This window comes from Schistocerca gregaria, chromosome 3 (genome assembly GCF_023897955.1).
Source record: "Schistocerca gregaria isolate iqSchGreg1 chromosome 3, iqSchGreg1.2, whole genome shotgun sequence".
In the NCBI taxonomy this organism is placed as follows: domain Eukaryota; kingdom Metazoa; phylum Arthropoda; class Insecta; order Orthoptera; family Acrididae; genus Schistocerca; species Schistocerca gregaria.
This window is the reverse complement of record NC_064922.1, coordinates 909281534-909293605: the sequence shown is the minus strand read 5'-3', so window position 1 is coordinate 909293605 and position 12072 is coordinate 909281534. Positions and strand designations below refer to the sequence as shown.

Below are 12072 nucleotides of genomic sequence, written 5' to 3'. Positions count from 1 at the left end.
AGCATTGCCAGGTGTCCCGGTTTCCCGAGACAGTCCTCGTTTCAGATTAAAGAAATCTGTGTCCCGAAAAATAGTTTCGGGGTGGCAGTTTACCCCGAATTTCGGATTTCAGAGAAATACTCTCATATTATCTAATTTTTTCTCCAAATCCTTTCGTGAATTGGTATTTCAATTGTCGCTGTTATGCTAAATAACGAAAATTTTTGAGATAATAGTTGACTGAGACCCTTAAGGTGGTACCTGAGTTCACATTACGCTTTGCAGCAACGTGGTTTTCTGTTTCTCTGTCTGAATAGTATAGCTGTTAATTTGTTATTAAAGTGCTTGTTTCAAGTGAGCTCATAATACCAAAGCGGAAGTGTTTCCTCCACGAAAAATGTGCAGAAGTATAATTTTTCATAAAACGATGGAGAAGTGACTATGTAGTAGAATGGTGATTTGTGTTGTGTTTCCATTGCACGTGGGGAAAGAGCAAAATATTAAGTATCTTTCAGCTGGCGCAAAGAATAAATCAAACGTGCATTCTACAAGCACTTAAAATGGGTAGTTATTTCGTTTCAAATTCATTGAAACGGAGCAGATTAGTAACAGAGCAGAATTACCTATGTAAATTAGCAAAGTGTTGTCATACCGTTAAACGTCAAAAGTCTGTTAAATCTGTGGACTGTTCTTCTAGGCTAAGCTCAAAACATTGCAATGATTCAGAAGCAGCAAAAAATGTGACTTTGGGCAGAACAAAATCAACAGAATTTGTTAAACCAGAGTTAGTTCGCGGCTCTGTAAAACAAAGATGGAATGATCTTTCAAAAATCCGTTATTTTGGTATAGCTACAGAGGGTTGTTTTTTTTGTGTGTGTGTGGGGGGGGGGGGGGGGGGCAGGAGACTAGAGAGCGAGATCGAAAACCATCCCAGCATTTGCCTGGAGCGATTTAGGGAAATTACGGAAACCCTAAATCAGGATGGCTGGAATCTGGATTGAACCGTCGCCCCCTAATGGCGAGTCCAGTGTTCTAGCCACTGCACCAACTCGCTTGGTCATAAAGCCGAGAAAATATTTCCATTAATTAATTCATTTTTTAAGCTCAAGGGAAATATCCCAATTAGTCGCAGTTTCTGCTTCCCAAATTACGTCCATTTTTAGTCAGTGTAAGAGAAATGTCCCGGTTTCTCAAACGGAAATTATGGCAACCCTACCATACAACGACCATGAATATGTATTTAGCTCAAAATTGCTGCTTTATTTTTATTATTATTCTGAGATCATTTTACTCCGTCTATGAGAGCCAACGACCTTTCAGTGAATTTTAGTGCAAGTCTGCTTAGTGCTACGGTATCCGAGGCTTTGAGTTCTTCGTCCTCTCCGTCATGCACTACATAACAGATTCGTTCCCGTTCCGCGCGCTTAGCTGATTAGCAGCGCTCTGCCGACTCTCATAAAATAGGGGCTTCCCCTTAGGTAGTATTATCACTTGTGCACATTTCTCTTCGAACGTCTTTGCTAGCCTTTTGAAACGTATTTGCAAAAAAATAAATGGATATAATAATTTAAAAATGTGATTATAACAGAATCCATTTTTCACATCAAAGAACCAGAGAAAAAAATGTCATACTCCTTGTGGGAGAGTTCAGCATTGCATTGTACGTAGTACAGATGAATATTGTGACGGGGGAGGGAAGTTTTCGTGTGGTGTACGTGCGCTGCTTACATCGCGCGGCCGCCACGCGTGCACGCCGGCTCCGTCCAGCTCCGCGGTGAATGAAGCGAGTCGCGTGTCTGGCTGCGTCCGTGCCATTTGTCGGAGCGTATTTCTGTCCGCGCGACTCTTCCCTGCGACGCGGCGGGCCGGTTGCATCAGCTCGGCGCTCGCGGCTGCCGGAACACGGCCAGCGCATGCCGCGCTGCAGAACGGGGCCACCTCCTCGGCTGCAGTGTGTCGCCTGGCACCTCCGAATCAGTGAGCCCTGCCGTTAACCTTTGTCTTTACAGGTGATGTTGACACCTCGCACCTCTAACCTCCCTCTCAACAGTCCACGTGCTTTTCACCCACTGATCGAAGTTGTTGTTGTTGTGGTCTTCAGTCCTGAGACTGGTTTGATGCAGCTCTCCATGCTACTCTATCCTGTGCAAGCTTCTTCATCTCTCAGTAACTACTGCAGCCTACATCCTTCTGAATCTGCTTAGTGTATTCATCTCTTGGTCTCCTTCTGCGATTCTTACCCTTCACGAGCCCTCCAATGCTAAATTTTTGATCCCCTGATGCCTCAGAACATGTCCTACCAACCGGCCCATTCTTCTTGTCAAGTTGTGAAACAAACTCCTCTTCTCCCCAATTCTAGCCAATATCTCCTCATTAGTTATGTGATCTACCCATCTAATCTTCAACATTCTTCTGTAACACCACATTTCAAAAGCTTCTATTCTCTTCTTGTCCAAACTATTTATCGTCCACGTTTCACTTCCATACATGGCTACACTCCATTCAAATACTTTCAGAAACGACTTCCTGACATTTACATCTATACTCGATGTTAACAAATTTCTCTTCTTCAGAAACGCTTTCCTTGCCATTGACAGTCTACATTTTATATCCTCTCTACTTCGACCATCATCATTTGTTTTGCTCCCCAAATAGCAAAACTCCTTTACTACTTTAAGTGTCTCATTTCCTAAGCTAATTCCCGCAGCATCACTCGACTTAATTCGACTACATTCCATTATCCTCGTTTCGCTTCTGTTGATGTTCATCTTATACCCTCCTTTCAAGACACAGTCCATTCCGTTCAACTGCTCTTCCAAGTCCTTTGTTGTCTTTGACGGAATTACAATGTCATCGGCGAACCTCAGAGTTTTTATTTCTTCTCCATGGATTTTAATACTTACCCCGAATTTTTCTTTTGTTTCCTTTTCTATGCGGCTGGTCCCGGCGGAGGTTCGAATCCTCCCTCGGGCATGGATGTGTGTGTTTGTCCGTAGGATAATTTAGCTTAAGTAGTGTGTAAGCATAGGGACTGATGACCTTAACAGTTAAGTTCCATAAGATTTCACACACGTTTGTTTCCTTTTCTGCGTCCTCAATATACAGATTGAGTTACAACGGGGATAGGCTACAACCCTGTCTCACTCCCTTCCCACCAACTGCTTCTCTTTCGTGCCCCTCGACTCTTAAAACTGCAATCTGGATTCTGTACAAATTGTAAATAGCCTTTCGCTCCCTGTATTTTACTCCTGCCACCTTCTGAATTTGAAAGAGAGTATTCCAGTCAACATTGTCAAAAGATTTCTCTAAGTCTACAAATACTAGAAACGTAGGTTTGCCTTCCCTTAATCTAGCTTCTAAGATAATTCGTAGGGTCAGTATTGCCTCACGTGTTCCAACATTTCTACGGAATCCAAACTGATCTTCCCCCAGATCGGTTTCTACCAGTTTTTCCATTCGTCTGTAAAGAATTCTAGTTAGTATTTGCAGCTGTGACTTATTAAACTGATAGTTCAGTGATTTTCACATCTGTCAACATACTGCTTTCTTTGGGATTGTAATTATTATATTCTTCTTGAAGTTTGACGGTATTTCGCCTGTCTCATACATCTTACTCACCAGATGGTAGAGTTTTGTCAGGACTGGCTCTCCCAAAGCCGTCAGTAGTTCTAAAGGAATGTTGTCTACTCCCGGGGCCTTGTTACGACTCAGGTCTTTCAGTGCTCTGTCAAACTCTTCACGCAGTATCGTATCTCCCATTTCATCCTCATCTAGATCCTCTTCATTTTCTATAATATCGTCCTCAAGTACATCACCCTTGTATACTGCTTTCCCTTCTTTGCTTAGAACTGGGTTTCCATCTGAGCTCTTGATAATCACACAAGTGCCTCTCTTTTCTCCAAATGTCTCTTTAATTTTCCTGTAGGCAGTATCTATCTTGACCCTAATGAGATAAGCCTCTACATCCTTACATTTGTCCTCTAGCCATGCCCGTTTAGCCATTTTGTACTTCCTGTCGATCACATTTCTGAGACGTTTGTATTCCTTTTTGCCTACTTCATTTACTGCATTTTTATATTTTCTCCTGTCATCAATTAAATCCAATATCTCTTCTGTTACCCAAGGATTTCTATTAGCCCTCGTCATTTTACCTACTTGATCCTCTGCTGCCTTCACTACTTCAACCCTCAGAGCTACCCATTCTTCTTCTACTGTATTTCTTTCCCCTATTCCTGTCAATTGTTGCCTAATGCTCTCCCTGAAACTCTCTGGTTTTGCCAGTTTATCCAGGCTCCTTCTCCTTAAATTCCTGCCTTTTTGCAGTTTATTCAGTTTCAATATACTGTTCATAATGGATATATTGTGATCAGAGTCCACATATGCCCCTGGAAATGTCTTACAATTTAAAACCTGGTTCCTAAATCTCTGTCTTACCATTGTATAATCTATCTGATACCAGATTAATAACAAATTGTTTTTATGATTATTTATGAAGTAATTGTTATTATATTATGTGGGTTAGTAAAACTAAACTAAACTCCTCCCGAAGAGGCCGTGAAGGCCCAACGGTACGACCGGCCGCCGTGTCATCCTCAGACCATAGGCGTCATTGGATGGGGATATGGAGGGTCATGTGGTCAGCACACCGCTCTCCCCGCCGTATGTCAAGTAGCTCCTCAGTTTGCCTCACAAGCGCTGAGTGCACCCCGACTGCCATCGGTGCTCGGCAGACCGGATGGTCACCCATCCAAGTGCTAGCCCAGCCCGACAGCGCTAAACTTAGGTGGTCTGACGGGAACCGGTGTTACCACAGCGGCAATGCCATTGGCTATGTAGGTTACTACTGTCCTAAATTACGGACTCGACAGTTAGTTTTGTATTAGGACACTGGGTTACACAGGTACATGTATGCCAAAACTTACATTTTGCATATTGGAGACCCACTTCTTTTTGGAGCTATCGCCCTGGCCGTGACAGTAAATCTTAGGATTAGTGCAGAACGACGACGAAAACGAAAAGCCAGTCGTTGTTGAGTTCAACCCTGGCTGAAAAGATGGGACGAAGGGTGTGGATTATATTCACTGCTTATGGACGAACTGAGGCTCGAAGATCCGCATGAATGTTGGAGCTTCGTGAGGATGGACACGGCCTGTTTCGAGAAGCTGCTGTCTATGATGGAAGATGGAATTAGCAAGTGTGACAAAGTCATGAGGGAGGCTGTCTCACCTTCGCGAAAGTAAGAATTAAATCATATGTTTATATGTTTTGTGATCATACCAGACTAGATCACGATTGAAATATCTGTAAATGCCCGGTTTTGATGCAGGCTGGTTGTAACATTACGTTCCTGGCAACTTGGAAATCTTTTTGCCACAGGATAGCACAGCCCGCCATTTCAGAAGTTCTTGTGGTTGTATGCATTGCAATTTGCAACATTTTAAGGGAGCGATAGCTAAAGGTGCACTTGTGTTATTTATCCAAGTTTGGAAAATGGAATGCAATGTGCTATGTGCTACTCAGTTTTGCAGTTCTCGTCTGTCGCAGTGGGCGCAACTGCACAGACTTTCTCACCATTAATGCCCATTTCTCTTTTCTGGTATGCTGAAATAAAGCAAGAGATGCAATCAAATCAAATATGAAATTTCGTAAGCTAATGCATTACGATACAAATCGAAAATCACCGTGTGGCGTTATATGCATATTACTCAGAAAGAAGCGATAGGCAACGTATAGCCTTATAATACAGCGGGTAGGTACATACACCTTTCCTCGCTGTATGCTTGAATTTAGACGCTTAACGCCTCTTTGGTACATTTCGTTTCTATAATACGAAGTAATCAAAGGAACAAATGCTTTCACAAACAGCTACTATAAAAGAAAGCCTACTCGCAACGAAATGTGTTTTCTTTCTTTTTTTTTTTTTTGCATTTATGAAAACCCATTAACTGAAAAAAACGCGGAAAATCCCAAACACGAAAATGTGAAATTAGCTACTAGCACAGAACCATAAGCAAATAAAAAGTAGATAGCACTGCGGTACCCCCTTCTGCGCATGCTCGAGTTATCGATACCTAGTGCCCGTGCGCGGACTGACGGCAGTTTAGATCTGGTCTCTAGTCTGGCGTGCGGATAATGTGACGAAACGCGGGTAATGTGTCTGCTGATTTTGGTCGTTTCACCTGTTCTAACGCTAGATGGCTGTCACGCTTGACCAGTACCGCTTGTGGCGGATCGCCATGTAATACCCGCCTTAGGTTTTTGTACCAGTTGCTTTGGCTCTTCAGTGTACATGAAATAAAACCGTCATAACTTCTGCAAGGTTTGCGTTAGGACATTGAAACAGCTCGGTCGGCCGCTGGACATGATGGGAATCGGTAAACGCATACATGGTTTTTGTATGAGTTCGTCTACAGCCGGCTGCAGTGGCCGAGCGGTTCTAGGCGTTACAGTCTGGAACCGCGCGACCGCTACGATCGCAGGATCGAATCCTGCCTCGGGTATGGATGTGTGTGATGTCCTTAGGTTAGTTAGGTTTAAGTAGTTCTAAGTTCTAGGGGACTGATGACCTCAGAAGTTAAGTCCCATAGTGCTCAGAGCCATTTGAACCAAGTTCGTCAACAAGCAAAATTGGCCCATTTTGGGAACTGAGATTCCGCATTTCGCGCTCGAGAAGTCTTCAAATGGTTCAAATGGCTCTGAGCACTATGCGACTAAACTTCTGAAGTCATCAGTCGCCTAGGACTTAGAACTAATTAAACCTAACTAATCTAAGGACATCACACACATCCATGCCCAGGGCAGGATTCGAACCTGCGACCGTAGCGGTCACTCGGCTCCAGACTGTAGCGCGTAGAACCGCACGACCATCCCAGCCGGCTCGAGAAGTCTCTTCACCCTTAACGGGTGACTGTGTTGAGTGCAATACCCAGTTACGGAATAATCGGTGCGATATTCCTTGATGGTACCGTGGCTACCGAACGATATGTGAATGCTTTGGAAGATGATTTCATCCTCAAAGTGGCCCTGATTTCGTGGTTCATGCAAGAAGGAGCACGACCCTCTCGAAGCAGGAGAGTAATGTCCTGGCGTAGGACTTTGGGAACCGCAGTTTGGCTCTCGGGTACCTGGAGGCCACTGGCATGGCCGTCGATTGGCCGCCATATTCTCTGGATCTGAACACCTCGGACTCCTTTTTCTGGAGCCATATAGAAGAAAACCGCAAAACCAATGCTGAGCCGAAAGCAGCCATTCAGGAGTTCATCGACACCATCGATGTTCCGGCAGTCAGCTGTTCACGGAGAATTTCGGTATTCGTTTGCACCACATCATCGCCAATGATGACGGGCGTATCGAACATGTCAGAACCTAATTCCGAATATCCATAGTGACGTGTACATGTCGATTAAAGTGTGTGTACGCCGTAGTTTGCAACTAATTTAGTTTTTTTTTCGTTTGCATATAGTTCAATAATTTTCACCCTGTATGTGCTCTTCATGGTGAATGTGAACTTCTACGACGAAATTTCGGACTTGTTCGGTTTTTTTTTTTTTTTTTTTTTTTTTTTTTTTTTTTTTTTTTTTTTTTTTTGTAAGAGATCCGTGGTTGCAGACGGCTCGTTACAGGGTAATAACGTAAGTGTGATTTACTCGGTTTGGTACCCCGATTAACTATGCGTCTTTGAAAATATCTTCATAACAATAAAAAAAAGCGTGTAATAAGGTATCATCGTAGCACGCAAAACAAAGAGTAGAGCAAAAACCCTCAAACAGATCCAAAAGTACTCTTGTGTGGTTGACATCACCGCGGAAACAGCTCAGCCTAGAGTCGTTGTGATGCTCTTCAATACTGCTCCTAGTAAAACCATGGACTAGCCCACATCGGGAAACTCGTCATCCGTGAATCTAAGCGTACTGCTGTAAGTCACTGTTGACGTAGGCTTACACCTAACGCTGCCGGAAAAACAGACCTGAGACAAAACAGAGCAACAGGGAATGCATGCGTGAGGGCGAAGTATGAAGTGGGCGTTAGTTGCCAATAGCCAGTACAGTGAGTGAATGGGTCAAGTTCCTTTTCATTCAAGGTACATGGCCCATATTGCCAACAATTGCATTACTGTGGATAAGCCGTGGTAAAATTTGCTGTTTTGAAGGGCGCGGCCGCAGCGCGCAGTGTGAAGCAGTCGCCTTTCGTTTCTGGCGGCGGCGCCGCTGTGGCAATCGCAGCTTTGGTGTCTCCCTCTGGTGCGAAAGGGGAAAGATGGCCTGTTTACGTGCATTTACGGGGCGCTGTAAGGTCGCTAGGGCGAGTCTGGTCAGTTGGTCAGCCGGTTCAGTGTGGGGAGTCAGTGTCTGTCTGTCGTCCGGAGTGCTAGTATGTGTTAGGCAGACAGTCTGCTCGAGTTTGTTCAGGTAATGGTCATTGGCGGTTGGATCGATCGGTCGGTCGGTCGCGCACTGGGACACAAGATGACTTGTCCGCCTGGAGCGTCGGCGCATGTGAGGGTCGCCACGTCAGTCCAGTTGCCCGCGCCGTATAGCGAGGGGTAGTGGCTTCGCGGCCGACATGAGAGCAACAGCAATCAATCCACGAAATAGGTCTGGCCGGCGTGAGCTGCGACGCCGTGAGACGGGATATCGGCGCGCCTTCCTGCGTCCATTGAAGCGGCTGGCAGCGGACGGTTCGGGACAGCGTTTTGGGCCTGCTGCGCCAGGTCTTCGCCTGACATCGCAGTTTATTAGGAGTTAAGTGTTCCGTGATATGTTATTTCATTTTGCTCTACTTGTTTTCTTGGTCTGTCTCTCGTCCCCAGCTTGCTCGTCTGTCTCCCGTCCGCATTTGTTAGGCAGTTAGTGTCTGTTTGTCGGTCTGCCGTATGTTAATTGCTGCCTCTGTCATGTTTGTCGTATTCGGTGTTAACGAATTTATTGCTTAAGGTGTAAAGGCCGATTCCTTAAATATGTTTTTATCTTGCCTATCATTTTGAGAGGCGGTATATGTGTGGTGTAGAGCATGGTTGTACATTTTATGTAAGACTGCATTTCATGGGTTTTTATTTAAATGGTCATTTTAGTATATAAAGTTGCCACCCTTCCACCGTAAGAATTTTCCTTTAAAAACAAGTTGCACTTTCGGTGGCAAGTATTTATTTTTTAATGTGACTGGTTTGTACTATTTCCATCCCTCCTACGGGGCGCATAGTTTTTGTGTTTGTGTGAGTTGTTCAAATTTTTTTAGTTTAAAGTAATCTGATGTGTTGCAGATTTGCATCAGTGTAGTCTTTCAGAGGTTGTTGTGAGCGGTCGTGACTACGGTCGTGTTAAAAAGGAGCCGACGTGACTACGGCCGTGTTAAAAGGGAGTGGAAAGCTTCTCAGCCCGAAAGCTCATAGTCAAAAAAAATTGTTATTTCTGTCTCTGAATACATTGTAACTTGACATTTAGAGGTTGCTTTCTGATTGCAATTTTTAAATCTGTTTTTTTTTTTTTAAGAAAGGGTTTTTATGAATAAAATTTCCATTTGTTGAAATTTAATTTATTTTCGTCAGTTAGCCACTGGTAACTACTTCCACGCTCACATAGTGTGATTAAATGTGTTAATGTTCTTGATGAATGGTTAGTAAATAAAGTAAATTCTTTAAGAAAAGATTTTGAAAGCAAATCCACGGTTCAGTGGAGATGCTGCAAGGATACAGATATGGATCGTCTCTCGGAGGGATCGAATCCGCCCTTTCGTGTCTTTGATCCAGCGAGTCAGCGTGCTGACGGGGAAGTCCCGTCGTACTAGACGTTCGCTGCTTAGCGCCCGCCATTTGCTTTGGCGGGTAAGTGGTCAGTCCCGCCTGAGCTTTCTTCAAGACGGGATCACAAGAGTATGTGCGGTAAGCGAAAAGGAATAAAGGGCATTAATTTGCGGAACTGAAATTATTTGGACAGTCGACGACCGTAAGGAACTTACCAGCAACGGTAAACTAAATTCAAGAATGCGCTTGCAGAGTGAGTGTGATTAGCCTCGTAGAGCTAATCTTGCATGTGATTAAAGTACAGTAAATGAGTGCTGTCAAATCAGTGTGGACTTCATTTAACCTGGCCACATTAATGGCAGCAATTTGGTGGGCCTCTTGATTAAAATTATAGGAGTTGTATATTGTGCACGTCTCAGCAGGCACACGATTGAGAAGTTTCTCAAACAGGCACATGAACCTTGGGCGTAAGCTCGCTGTCCTTGCAGAAAGTCCGACTAAAATTTAGACAACCAAAATACGCGAGTTTGCTTAAATATAAGGGGGAGAAACTGACAATATTTTCAATGCAAGACAGACACGAAGGTAAATTAGGGTAATAAATCAGTCGAAATGCAATTCCTCTGTAACGAACCACCAGAGACCACGGATACATCATACCGAATACTCAGAAAATAACGACGAAGAAGCTCCAAAGTTTTGTCGCTGTATACTCCGCAAGACGGTACGCACCTGAGAGCACGTCTGCTACATTTTACTTTCGAATTCATTTAACGTTTCTTTTGGCTCATTTACGGTTGTCTCACATTTCGTTTGTCAACAAGCCTTGTACTTCGCTTAAGTCTGTGACGGAGCTCAGCGGCCCTTTGTCGTCCCCTACCACCTACCACCTCGCTCGGTACAAGTCTAAAGCATAATATACAATACTCTTCAACACATTCATCCTACACATCAAATAAATGAATGTTTGATATTGACTGCTGCTCAGATAATCAGCAGTCTGTTTCCCGTCACTTTTCCTAAGCAAATATATTCTGCCGCCTTTCTTAATTTTCCTGTTACTAAATTGAAGTCATTGATGTTAGAACAGCGTTAAGGTCACCGATTACCTCCTCTGCGTTATATGATTCGATAAATACAGGTCTGTTATATTGGCAGATCTAGAAGCTTGACACCACGATTTGCTCCTCTAACATCAGCACTACCAGTCAATAGGACCTCTGCTCACGCAGCAGCCACACTCGCTGACGGTACTCATTTGGGTTAGTGCAGAACCGCGATTCATCGGTGAACGCAATACGACGTCATTCATTGACAATCTATTCTTACCTTCCAAGAAATCACTCCAAACGTCGCCGTTTGCGATCTGGTGTGCTGGTGTTAACGGCAGCCTACGTAATTCCCGTGTCCGGTTGCTGCTAGTCTCCGATTAATGGTGCGGGATGACACAGAATACTGTAGGGATTCCAATACTTGTTCTCGGGTGGCCGTCACAGATCTGAAAGTGCTGAGATGTGCTCGGTGCACACGGCGGCCCTCCATTACGGTGGTCAGATGCGGTCGGTTGGAACCTTGACGACGTGTATTCTCGTTCCCTCAGTTCTCTATGCAGTCGAATGTCAGACCACTGTCACTTCTGAATGTCCCACAAATTTGAATACTGCACGATTCGACCAGCCGGCCAAGTGGGCACTCACAATGAGGCACATTTCAATCTATGACGGGAGCTGATAAAGCTGTCTCACACGCGTACGGGGCATCTCTGTGTCCTTCTCAGTTATCTGTCTACATCTGACACTGTTTGAGCCCCCTATAAAGGGTGCTCCATTGGTCGTGGCCGGGCCAAATATCTCACGAAATAAGCGTCAAACGAAAAAACTACAAAGAACGAAACATGTCTAGCTTGAAGGGGGAAACCAGATGGCGCTATGGTTGGCCCGCTAGATGGCGCTGTCATAGGTCAAACGGATATCAACTGCGTTTTTTAAAAATAGGAACTCCCATTTTTATTACATATTCCTGTGTTACGTAAAGAAATATGAATGTTTTAGTTGGACCACTTTTTTCGGTTTGTGATAGATTGCGCTGTAATAGTCACGAACATATGGCTCACAATTTTAGATTTTCCAATGTGATACATGTACCTTTGTGAACTTATCTTTTCTGAGAAAGCATGCTGTCACAGCATGATTACCTGGAAATACCACATTAATGCAATAAATGCTCAAAATGATACCCGTCAACCTCAATGCATTTGGCAACACGTGTAACGACATTCCTCTCAACAACGAGTAGTTCGCCTTCCGTAATGTTCGGACATGCATTGACAATGCGCTGACGCATGTTGTCAAGCG

General features: G+C 44.1%; 1 protein-coding gene across 1 annotated transcript in view; it reads right to left on the bottom strand.

Annotated features, from left to right (window-relative positions):
• LOC126355247 (serine/threonine-protein kinase meng-po) overlaps positions 1-12072 on the bottom strand; it is a 385368-nt gene that overhangs the window by 215470 nt on the left and 157826 nt on the right. The gene's annotated exons all lie outside the window — the stretch shown is intronic.